Raw genomic sequence first — 12,472 nt, 5'->3', positions numbered from 1 at the left:
TTCGTATGTACTTACGACACGAGCATCCTCTTTGGGGGTTAAGAGGGTAAAAATGAAAATTTGGAGGGGTTTTTTTTAAAATAAATTTGAAGGGATAAAAGATGAAAGATAGTAAAGTTAGGAGGGTTATTATTGACAAAAGAACAAATATAAAGGAGAGAGAGTAAAGACAATAAAGTTGAAAGGGTATGAAAAAAGCAGTAAGGTCACTATAGCTGGATGGGATATTTATCCCCCACAAGTGAGTCTCATTATTGTGTTTTATTATATAGACTAGAGTTTGTTTGTTCCTACATCGCGGGTATCCTTTCTGGGGGTTACGAAGGTAAAAGAAAAATAATAATAAAATAAGATGGGTATTATTAAAAAAAAACTTTGGGGTTGAAAGGGTAAAAGATGAGAGATAGTAAAATTATAGGAGTATTATTGAAAAGGGGAAGGGTCAAGGAAGGAGGAAAGTAAAGACGATAAAGTTGTAGAGGATGAGGAAATCAAATAAAGTGGAATCATTGTAGTTGTATGGGATTCCCTCCCCCACAAGTAGGTCCTACCATTATGTTTTATTATATAACTATATTTCTAAATAAATATATAATATAAAGTTTATATTTTCTGATATATTATTGGACTGGGATATGATTGATCAAAATCATATCTAATAGCTTATTGAACTAGGTGCTTTTCAAAACATGTTTTTCTCATAATCTAAATTATTGATCTTGATCCTAAATTATCATATGGGAATGAGGTATGATCCATTCCATTAATAGCCCTAATTTTCATATCCAACTCATATCAACCAAGTTTAAATGGATTTGAATAATAAATGTATAGAAAGGTTTTTAAGCCTTCCACTCCTCAAGATATGTGTATCCTTTGGATGAAGAGCTCGATTTTGACTTTTTTGTCTTTTCCTTGGAATGGTCAAAGCTTGACCTCCTCCTGCTCCTCTGATGTCTTTTCAATCGATCATGGGTGAAGAGGTGAAAGCGGTGGTTGAGCTCAGTTTTAAGTTGTCTTAGGAAGATTTCCATTTTTGAATTCTTTTTCCCATGACTTTTTATTTGTTGCCTCTAAACGTTTTCAAAAGCTTTTTGGCCTTCCACACCTTGGATAGAATAACGTTGTTCACTTTGGTAAATGGCTTGAGGTGTCTCTTCTTTCGGATGCTTCTACGTCATGACCAGCCTCCCTAGCTAATGGCTTCTGCTTCCACATGTGATCTTCACCTTTCTCCTTCAGTTGAGTCAGAATTCATTTCCAGCTTGAAGTAGGAGCTACTGGGGTTTCTCTTATGGTAGTAGCTCGGTCATCTTCCTTGATCGGAGTCAATTCAAATGCTTCCCTATATCGGAAGACATGACTTTGAATTTCATTCTTCCATCTCCTTATTCGGTTCATTGATCCCTTATCTTCCCTTGCTAACTTATGACCTCTTCGTCTCTTTTCTAACTAATCTTTCTCCACTGTTGATGACGGATGGGCTGGATCATTCTTCTATCAAACTTTAATCCACTCCTTCTATTTCTTCTTCTTAGTGATGATGGTTTGGAGATTCTTCACTGCTTCGAGACCCCTAAATTATAGTAGTCGTGATGGTAAGAGGTAGGGACCCTGGTATGGGGTCTATCAACGTTTCTCTCACGATCTAGTTAGTATAAGCTTACGAAAGAATGAACAAATTTATACATGGAAAGAAGGTGATGAACAATATAGTTGCAGAGTCTTATTATTCTTTCTTTCTTTCTCTCCTTCATCTATTAATCTTCTATACTGTCCTTCCATTTTCTCTCTCTTCTCCTTTTACTTACCAACCCTCTCTAATGTCTCTAGCTTAGCTTATATAGTGGAGTTCTCTAGACAAGTGTTGTTCTACTACTGATCTAGGTGTTCTTTTATGAATCATGTTATTTTAGGTTTGCTCAAGTGTTTTTGGGCAAGGAACTTATCATGTTAGTAGGATTGGATTTGATGTGTAAATGTTGCTGGTTCTTAAATGTGGAGAGAAATATCTCTAACTTGTAATGTTTGTCAACTAGATTTAAATCTATCTTGGGTGTTTATCTCGGTTTTTGTTTTTATACTTCGTACCTAATTTGCTAGTGTGATTGTGGTTTATATCTTGAGTTCGATTTATGTAAAAACGGTTACTAGGTTTGCCGATAGGCTATTCTTCTGTTTTTCATCTTCTTGAATCTTCTGTGTATTATTATCTAGGACGAGATGTGACTTTCTATTCTTTTGCGTTTACGTTCCTCATGGGTCAGGTCTTAATTTTGGTGACATACTTCTCGGTCTATGATTTTATAGATGTCTAGCTAAATTGGATTTTAGTTTCTATTTTTACATGTGTCCTTATCACATAGTGTGACAAATATGGTCCCCACAATATGTGAAAAAATAAAATAATAGTAATTAGTCTTCATGTTGTAAATTAGATCAAGTAATGCTTACTCAAAAAATCTAAATTTATATAAAATGCAAGATTTAATTTCTTAAAAATCAATCATATTTATATGGAAAAAAAAGTTATTTGGATTGGTGAACCTAGCCAAATTTTCAAAATCTCAATCAAGAGAACTTGGATCTTAGATGAATCATTGAGATGGGGGGAGTCACAAGAGAAGTGCTCAGATGCCTTCGAGATTGAGATGACTCAAGCAAGTCATATCCATTATGTATGTTAGAGTTTGTTTGTGCCAACCAACATAGGCACCCTATTTGGGGTTAAGGATGTAAAGAACCAAGGACAATAAAGTTGGAAGGGTCTTATTCAAAATTGTTGGAGAAAATGAACGACTATATATAAAGTTTAAGGATATTCTTAACAATGAGGGTTAAAAGAAGACATGCAATACGTTGGAGAGGTATTCTTGAAAAGGGAGAAGAGAAAAAAGCAATAAAATTAAAAAAAATTCTTGAGATTTACGACGAAATTAAATCTCAACCCTCTTTATATAGGGATAAAAATTGAGACAAATGGGAGTGACAATTGTCATATTTTCTTTAAAAATATAAGAATTTAAACAACACATGCATCTTCTTTGGGGTTAAGAGATAAAAGAGGAAAAACAATAAAATCATAGAGGTATTATTGAAAAGGGGGAGAAGAGAAGAGACAATAAAGTTAAAACTAATCCTTGAGATACTTCTTTTATGGGGAGACAAAGATTGAGACAAGGGGACAACTATCTTGTCTTATTGCATAACTTTAATAGAGTTTGACCATGCTTAATGGCATGGTTTTCCTCATTGGGTTAAGGGGGTAAAAGGGAAAAATAATAAGGTTAGAGGGATATTTGTTGGAAACTGGGGAGAATGTGAAAGACAACAAAGTTGGAGGGTATTATTCAAAAATGGGAGAAGAGATAGTTAATACATAAATTTGAAGGAATATCCTTGGAGAGGGGGTAGAAGAGGAAATACAATAAAATTAAAGAGGTATTCTTTTTCAAAGGGATGTAGAAAAGTTGAAAGTTATTATCGATATTCGTGAGAGATTGTATCTGAAACCTCTTTAAGTGGGGATGACCATTGGGAAGACTACCTTTGTATTTTATGAAATAAATATATTGCTTTACCTTGCTAATGTTCAACTTCTCCATTATAGTTCAAAAATTAATTTATATTGATTATACATTCATGGAGTTATTATTACATGTTACAATTTTTTTGAGTTGTTGGAAGCCCACCTTTCATTCGTTATGGGGCCTATTTTGGGAGTTCTTTATGGTTCCACCGGTAGCTAGTGAAAAATTGAAATTCCTATGTAAAAGTATATTTTATTAGTAATCAATTAATGTAAGAAAACAAATTCTAAGTAACTTATTTATAAGGTGAATTACCATTTCATGAGCTGAAAATAAGTTACTTACTATTTCAGCTTACTATTTATTTTAATTACCAAAACGTGAATGATCACATTTTCTTTATAAAAAAAATCAGAACGATAATGAATTCAACAGTTTTAAAGTGACTATTTCGCAAGTTTAAAGTTACTATTTCCAACTAGTAACTTTATGGTAATTAAAATGAATTGTGAGCTGGAATCATAAATTTGTCAAAAGTTGATCACTTTTTCATATATATCCATAATTTATATCTTTATAAAGTGTTGTTTTTAAGGAACTTTAATCCCAAATCGTATAGGGGATTAGTTGTTGAGTGCCTAATGCATGCCATTGCCACTAGATGGAGGATCATGTAAACCTCCTAATGAGATAGGGAGTAGATGTTGGGATAAATATTATTCAATTTTCATTATAAGTTAAAATGGTTTTGATCATTTATAGTCATTTTATAATCTTTCAAAGACTTACTAGAATCATTAACCATTTCTTGTAAATGCCTTGTCTCTTCTTAGTCCATCTATGTCTTCTTGCTTTGTTATTTGCAATATCTCTTGATCTAATTTGAAAAATATTGTGATGCTGGTTGCGTGGGGTAGACAGCATCGACGAATCTCACTTTCAGGCTACTGAGCAGAACTCATGCTCGGATTCATTTTACTAATAAGTTTTACAAAGGAAATCACACACAGAGGAAAATGTGGTTACTTTGGATCACAGTAGAGAAAAGATTAGTATTTGAGGTATTTGTTAGCATAAACTTGAACCACAAGTGTAATAATACAAGAATGTACCCTCGAGTTGGGATTCTTTGAATCACTGTTAAAAAAAAAATGAAATCTACACCATTAAAACATAAAAATCCATCCATTGGTATAAGTTCTATGGACATATACATGATGTATCCTTTGTAAGTTTCTTATAGTAAGACACTAACTGGGTCTTGCCTGTGATAATGTGTTCAATCCTCCAAAGCCTCCTTACCAACCTAGCAAAGGGTTGTGTGGGTCGGACCAATATACCCTGTGGGCTAATCTATCAGACAAAGCCCAATGGTCCATAGACTGGGCCCTAGCCCAGATACGATACCAGGGCCCACTGTCTACAGAAATATCACAGTATAAAAAAATAAAAAATAAAAAGCATCACATGTCATAATCTTTTGATGGATGTTAGTATATATGGAAAAGTCAAAATTTTCCTGATTTCTTAGTAGGCAAATTGTATGAACAATGGCTCTTCGAGGCCATTTGCGAGGACGTAATCTCACTTACCTGGTGTGTGTGATGTGCGGGCGTTGCATGTGCCCAAGGAGGGACCCATATGCCTTGGTGCAGGCCCTGGCTCACCCGGTCCCACTAGTCAGACATAAGTTCGGATATCCCCATTAACTAAAAACATGTAGGCAAATTGTAGGTAATACCAATCAAGATCAAAATTTAACTATTTAAAATTGGGCTCTAATATGCAGAATTTCAATAGTACAAATAATTCTAAACAATGACGAATAATGTTAAGTAGCAATTATGGCGGACAATAACTTTCTCATTACCGATGCCACTTACATGAATCTTACACACTCGCCAATATTACTTATAGGTTACTCATAGTCATAGTAACAAAAATTATCGATTTTTTGAAAAAATCCCGTTTAAAACGCGACTTACATCCCTAACGATTAAAACAATAAAAAAAAACACGAATTTTTCATTTATAACAAAAGTCATCTTTTTTTTACTTTTTCCTTCTTCTTCTTTTTCCCACAAGGGCAAAATTTTAAACATTTTCTCTTTTTTGGAAATGTGGGATTTAATGATAATAATTTGATTTTTTAATTTATATTTTTTATTTAATCATTTTCCCCCCCATTTTTTTTCTCATTTTTTCCCGTTTTTAATGTTTTTTCCGAAGTTTTCCCTTGCCGATTTAAATTCGTACTCCAACTGTGTACTATGCTCACACTTACATAAAATTACAAACATTTGATAGCTTCTAGATACTTCATACCTCCCCCTCCCAAAAAAAAAAAAAATATATATATATATATATATATATATATATAATAAATAGTAGTAATAATAATAATTAAATAAGAAAAATAAAAATAACCATACTTATAGAAACAACCTAGTAATTCATGGCTCATGTCTGGGCAAGGCAAAGTAGAGTAAATCCTTCCTAGCTCAACAAATCCTTCCTTCTCATCCTTTGTGGTGTACCTTGGATTGTAGAGTCAAGCCAATGTATGAGATAAGAAAAGAATATCGAAAAGATAAAGTTGATTTGAACTAAGGTAACCATCGGGACAGGTAATATAAGTTTTCTTAGAGTATCTGCAGTTTACATGTTAGTGGGTCTATTAGTCTTAGGATCACTAACTTTAGCTAGTCAAATATCTCCAATGAACTTGTTAAAAATGTTAAAGAGTTAAAATTGAATATGTACGTTGGAGAAGATAATAAGTTTGTTTGTTCTGAATTTTAACATCTCCATTGGAGATGTTCTTAGAAGTAATTTTAACTTTACTTATAGCAATGAACTAAAAAGAATGTAACTTTGTCACAGTAAAAGTTGGCTAGGTGCCTAGAATAAAGTTGTCACCGCCTTTATTGTTGTCCTTGTCAAAATCTTCAGGATCTTCATTTTCCTTAAGATCATCTGGATTTAATTGATTAATGAAGTTTTCATCTTTGAACTTTTCCAACTATTTGCTTAAGTTTTTGAAATGATTCAGATTGATTTAAATCACAATTATATAGAATATCTTTTGCCCTTTCAAGTTTGTTATGAAAGGAATTGGAAAAGTAGATTTAACACAATAAATCTTAGGAGAGGCATGAAGGGGTGGACTAAATTTAATTGAAAACTCCTCCCACCACTTAAAATAGATTTTTCTAATTAACATTGGAGTAGGGTGGTTATAATTGATATTATCAATCTTACATTTCCACATCATAATCCAAGGGACAATTTTATCTATCTTGTGTTGAATTTTATCTAGTATCGAGGCTCTATATTACAACATCATCAAAACCTTTAGAAAGTCAAAGAGTTGATCTTCAACCTTTTGAAGATGCATTTTCAAAGTTTTTTACCAATAATTCACCACTCTTCCAAATTGAGGTAAAAATCCAAATCAAATGAGAATTCTCTTTTAGGCCGATAATTATTTTAAATAATGCAATTATTGTGAGGAGAGGAAAGGTTCCTTTGTGAGGGTACTCAAGGTTATCAAGGTACTTAATTGTTCGTTGCAGATTACCACAATAAAAATAGAGAGCAAACTATTAAATCTTGACATGCAAGGATCGATCTACAGAGACAATGCAAATCTAATAATTTCTTACTTAACTTGATTAAGATTTAAAGTAACTCATAAAACCTTATCTAAAGATTAACTAATTGCACATAGTAGAAATATGAAAAACGAAAGTAACAATATAAGGAGACTTAGATCAATAGAATCCACTAGAAGCAATAATTATAGAAAAGATAGAATTATTTGATCCTTTTTTATCTCGATCTAATCAACAATCTAATTTTGTAGATTGGAAGATTAATCTGATTCAAGTACAATATTCATTGAAGATTAAAACTACTTTTAAATTAATAAATCATAAGAGGGTAGATTTAAATTATAAAAAACTAAGGAGGATTTAATTTGACCTAATCTAAGTTTAAACCATCAAAACTTGTGATAACTAAAAGTAGTTTCTTAATAATTATCAATAAAAAGTAAATCATATAATACTTTTGACAACAAATATCACAAATCTACCTTGAAATTCGTGAAACAAGATCGCAAATGATTTTGTAATGATTTTATATTGATTTTGGTAAAAATAAGATAAAAATCTCAGTGTTTTCCTCTGATTAACAGTCAAGTACAAAAATAGTGGTGATACGTGTTTAGTTTTATTCTTTTCAGGCTTCGCGTGTGATCGGTGGAGACGATTGCTTTGATGGTGGCTTTATTTATGTTTGATATTCTATAAAGATTTCTATAGATTTTCTTCTCTCCGGACTTCATGTTTTATTGGTTGAGAAGGATTTCTTGACTTTATTTGACAGTGACTTTTTTTTTTACATTGGGACATTACTGAAAGATTCCATATAAGCCTTCTAGAACAGAGATTGTTAAAGCCTAGTATTCTCTTTAAATCTTTCTTTATAAGACTTATTCAATCATGAAGTATTCCATGAGGTTGTTTAGGTAAGATTCCTTCTTTTAACCATTAGATATCTTTAAAAATGTTGCAATCTAATGGTTAGAAAAAGTGAAGCAATGGCAAAGGATGTGTGGTTGGGCATGGAGCTAAAATGGATTTTGGTAAGGCATGATGATCGAATCCCATTGAAACAAATAGTTTAGTGGATGGATCCTACACTTAAAAGGTTAGGGCCCAAAAGAAATTTTGCTTAGAAAATTTCTTTGGCACTAGGTACGTGCCATCTAAGAATTGGAATTGGATTTGGATTTGGATAAGCCCATTAAAACGTTATTTGTACTCAATTACATAACCTTTTGAGATTGGGTGTGCCACATTCGTGAGAAGTATACAGTCGAAACCCTTGAGTTCTCATTTTTTTAAAAGAACAAAGCTTACATACTACTTTTCTGTAATGACTTTTCATTTCTTTTCCCATTCCAACTAGCACAACAGGTACGAATTCCTCTTCTTCAACTATTTTCAATGTGAGCATGGATTTGGGCTTTGTTAATATTCAAATTGAAAATTGTATGGTGGTATGGGCTTGCCTTTTTTTTATTTGACCAACTCTTCCTTTATACTTTACTTTTTTGTTTCTTATTCTTGTAGGGACAGAGACCATCAAGCTTGGTGATGACATTGGACTGGTGTGAGGAATGAAAGTCTCGATTGGATTATGATCAATTCCCCATGGGCAATGTATGAAGAATATTGCCATTCAAGGAGGCTTGCATAGCTTCTAATTGTTGAGATCCATTACATGAAGATTGATGTGCATAGATCTCTAAAGGCAAGATGATAACAGGTGTCTTGGATTTGATAAGGTCAAGTTAATGTCTTAGGGTCGAAGGTCTAATCATCATCATTTTATATCGAGTTGGTCAATTAAATCTTATGGCTACAATTCTGCAACATTTATCACATAATTTCCTCAAATTTTGTGTATTGGAGAAATTGGAAAAAAACCTCAATTTCGTACTCAATGTCCCAAGGCTCACATGGTGTAATAATGTGCATCCCTAAAAAATTACTTAGTGCACCCCAAAATCCATAAATTGATTCAATTAATTTTCCTTTGAAAAATAATTTCTAATTCAATTAATTTGATAATCAAGAAATCAATAAATCAAACTGTAATATCTTTTTAGAGAATCAATTTGATCAATGTTATTAATCAAGTGAGTTGATGAGTCGATCCTCATGTTTTTTAAAATAAAATTAAGATTGGATCGTGTCATGTGCCATAAAAAATTAGTGAGTTAACTCATTAACTTTTGCAAAATAAAATTGATTTGACCAAGTGAAATCGTCACGACCCTTTTTCACTAAATAATTTAAAGGAGTTCAATTGGTAAATGGAGGATTTTTTGAGAATTGGGAGTCGTCACCTAGTTTAAGCCTATGATTCAAAAATAATTCCAAATGAATTTGGATTGGTTTACGAATAAGAGAAATAGACAAAGAGTCAGATTACGGGTTTTGGATTAGGCATCGAACCCCCTTGATTAAGATGATCGGTCTCTACTACGATCCAAAACTATCCTAAGGTCAAATGGGAAAAACTATGGTCAACGTTATGGTCCAATCATCATCATCAATTTAAATCGGATGTGCTAAACGAATCTTACGGTTAACATTCTCCAATTGTTATATAATTTCTTGAATTTCGCACCAAAAGAATTTATGAAAAAGCTTGAATCCCATCCCATATTCTAGAATTCACATGATAATATTTTTCAACTCATCCGAAATAGAAACTCATGAAATTTCTCCAAATAGGAAAATTATAAATACAAAATTGCTAAATTGGAACTTATGAAACTTCTAAATTAGAAATTTGAAGTTTCCTAAATTAAAATTTGAAGAATATGTAATGAATTCTCAAATTAGAAGTTTATAAAAATTAATTCTCCAAAATAGAAAGTTACCAAAAAAATGAAATTTCTGAATTAGAAGATCATAAATTTCTATGAACTTAAAATTTCTAAATAAGGAAAATGCAAAACCCCCAAATTGGAAAATCACAATGAATGTGGAGCTTCTCAATGAGATATTCATGAAAATGAATTTTTTCGAAATGGAAATTATGAATTTTCAAATTAGAGAGTTCTAAAATGAATTTTTTAAAATAGAAATTATGAATTTCCAAATTAGACAATCATGGACACATGCCCACTCAACAAATCGACAAAATTCAATGTCTCACAAAACCACCAAATTAATGAAACATGAATATACATGAATCTCAAAATTAACAAAAATCAAAATCATGTGAACATACCAAATCAGAAAATTATGAATACACATGAATCTCAAAATTAGTAAAATCAAAATCATGCGAAATAATCAAATCATGATCATTATGGTCATATTAACAAATTCCTAAATTGGAGATTCATATATATATATATATATATATATATATATATATCAAATTTCTAAGTCGAAATATCATGAACATAGGGCAAATAGACGAATAAAAAGTCCACACATGTAAAATTTTAAAATAAAAAATTAGAAATACGCGACAAATTGGTGAATCACCAATTCATATGCATATGCAAAATTTTTGAATCCAAAATTTTACGAATACATGGCAAATCAATGAATCATCGATTCATGCATATATGCAAAATTTTCGAATAATAGAAAAAAATTAGGAACACGTAATGATCATTATGAACACATTAACGAAAGCTAAACAATCATCCATATAAAATAAAAAAATAAGAAAAGGAGGTGAAAGAAAATAAAAATAAAAATAATTAAATAACTAAAAATAAACTAGACTTACCTCCACCATAAAATTGTGCATGTCGTGCGTTCCTTCAGGCGTAACTCAAGACGACATGAGACATTAAAGAAGATGGGAAGATAAGTCCATTGCTGTTGTGAAAGATGTCAAAGAAGGCAAAGGGGAGCTCATTCCTACTGTGGATGAGATTAGAAAAGGCAGAGGAGAAAGTAAATTTGCTGTTGTCGTGGAGGAGTTTGAAGAAAATATTGGATGGAATCCTATTGGAGGAATAATTCCTTAAAGAAAACGTAGCTCAATCTGATACTGTTTATGCTTCTGTTTTTTCTCCTGATCTTCTTCAAGATAACGCTGTTGAAATTCTCCTGATCTTGGCATTGCAAGAGGACTTAAGATTGAAGACCGAATCAGAGAAAAATTAGTTTCCTAATAGGAAACTAATTCTCTATTGTCGTTTGATTCTATTTACTTATTTCTAGGTAATAAAAGCGAAAAAAAGAGTGTGACGAAAATACAGAGAGATAGAGAGATAGAGAAAGAGAGAGAGAGAACAGAAAAAGAAAATTCTCTGGTTCTTGAGCCAATTGTAATCTCCAGTATCATTAATAATATCCCTCTCCGTTTGCACGTGGATGTAGGCGATTTGCCGGACCACTATAAATCTGGTGTGTGCTCATGTTCTATTTTGGATTTTGTTCATTGTTTCGTGAAGCTAATATCCATATTGAATTCTATTTGCTGCATGACTTAACAAATTGGTATCAGAGCGCCAAGGTTTGCTTCTTGGTGTTCATCAGGAGTTAAGGTAATTGGTTTTACCTTGATTCATTGGTTTGGTTATTAGTTTATAAAAGGTTGAAAGAACTATGGTGAATTCCAGTGAATCGGAGAATAGTTCTATTTCTTCAGCAAGTAGTAAAAAAGGTAACACAACTATGATGTTTTCTAATGCTAAGATCGAAGTCGAGAAATTTATAGGCACAAACAACTTCGGCATGTGGAAATGTGAGGTCATCGATGCCCTTTGTCAACTCGATTTGGACGAGGTGTTGGAGGATAAATCGGAGGAGATGGATGATAGTGTTTGGAGTAAGATGAATAAAAGGGCTTGTGGCCAAATTAGGTCATGTTTGGCGAAAGACATAAAGTACCAAGTTATGAATGAAACTTTGGCCAAGACTATGTGGTCGATGTTGGAAGAGAAGTATCTGGTTAAGAGTATTCAAAATCATCTCCATTTGAAGAAGAAACTTTATCGATTCAGTATGAGGAAGGGTATTTCTATGTATGAGCATTTGAATGATTTCACCAAGTTACTTGCAGACTTGGCGAATCTTGAAGAAGTTATTGGTGATGAAGACAAAGCTTTGTTGTTCTTGAACTCGCTTCCCGGGGAGTATGAGTACTTTGTTACTACGATAACCTATGGGAAGGATACTTTGAAGTATACAGATGTTACGACGGTGGTGGTCAATAATGAATATAGAAAAGAAGAGAAACGCGATAGTGACTAGGCGGCGTCAAAATATTAGTGACAAGAGGGGGGTCTATAGACTGTGGTAGGTATAAGGAGAAAAAGAAAGAGAAATCTAGTGGTAACAACTCTTGATCGAAATTGAGAGATCGCAATTTTTATCGGAAGAAATTGGCCAAAGATC

This window comes from Akebia trifoliata, chromosome 14 (assembly GCF_017979445.1).
Source record: "Akebia trifoliata isolate Shusen 1 chromosome 14, ASM1797944v1, whole genome shotgun sequence".
Classification (NCBI taxonomy): Eukaryota; Viridiplantae; Streptophyta; class Magnoliopsida; order Ranunculales; family Lardizabalaceae; genus Akebia; species Akebia trifoliata.
This window is presented reverse-complemented; position numbering follows the sequence as displayed.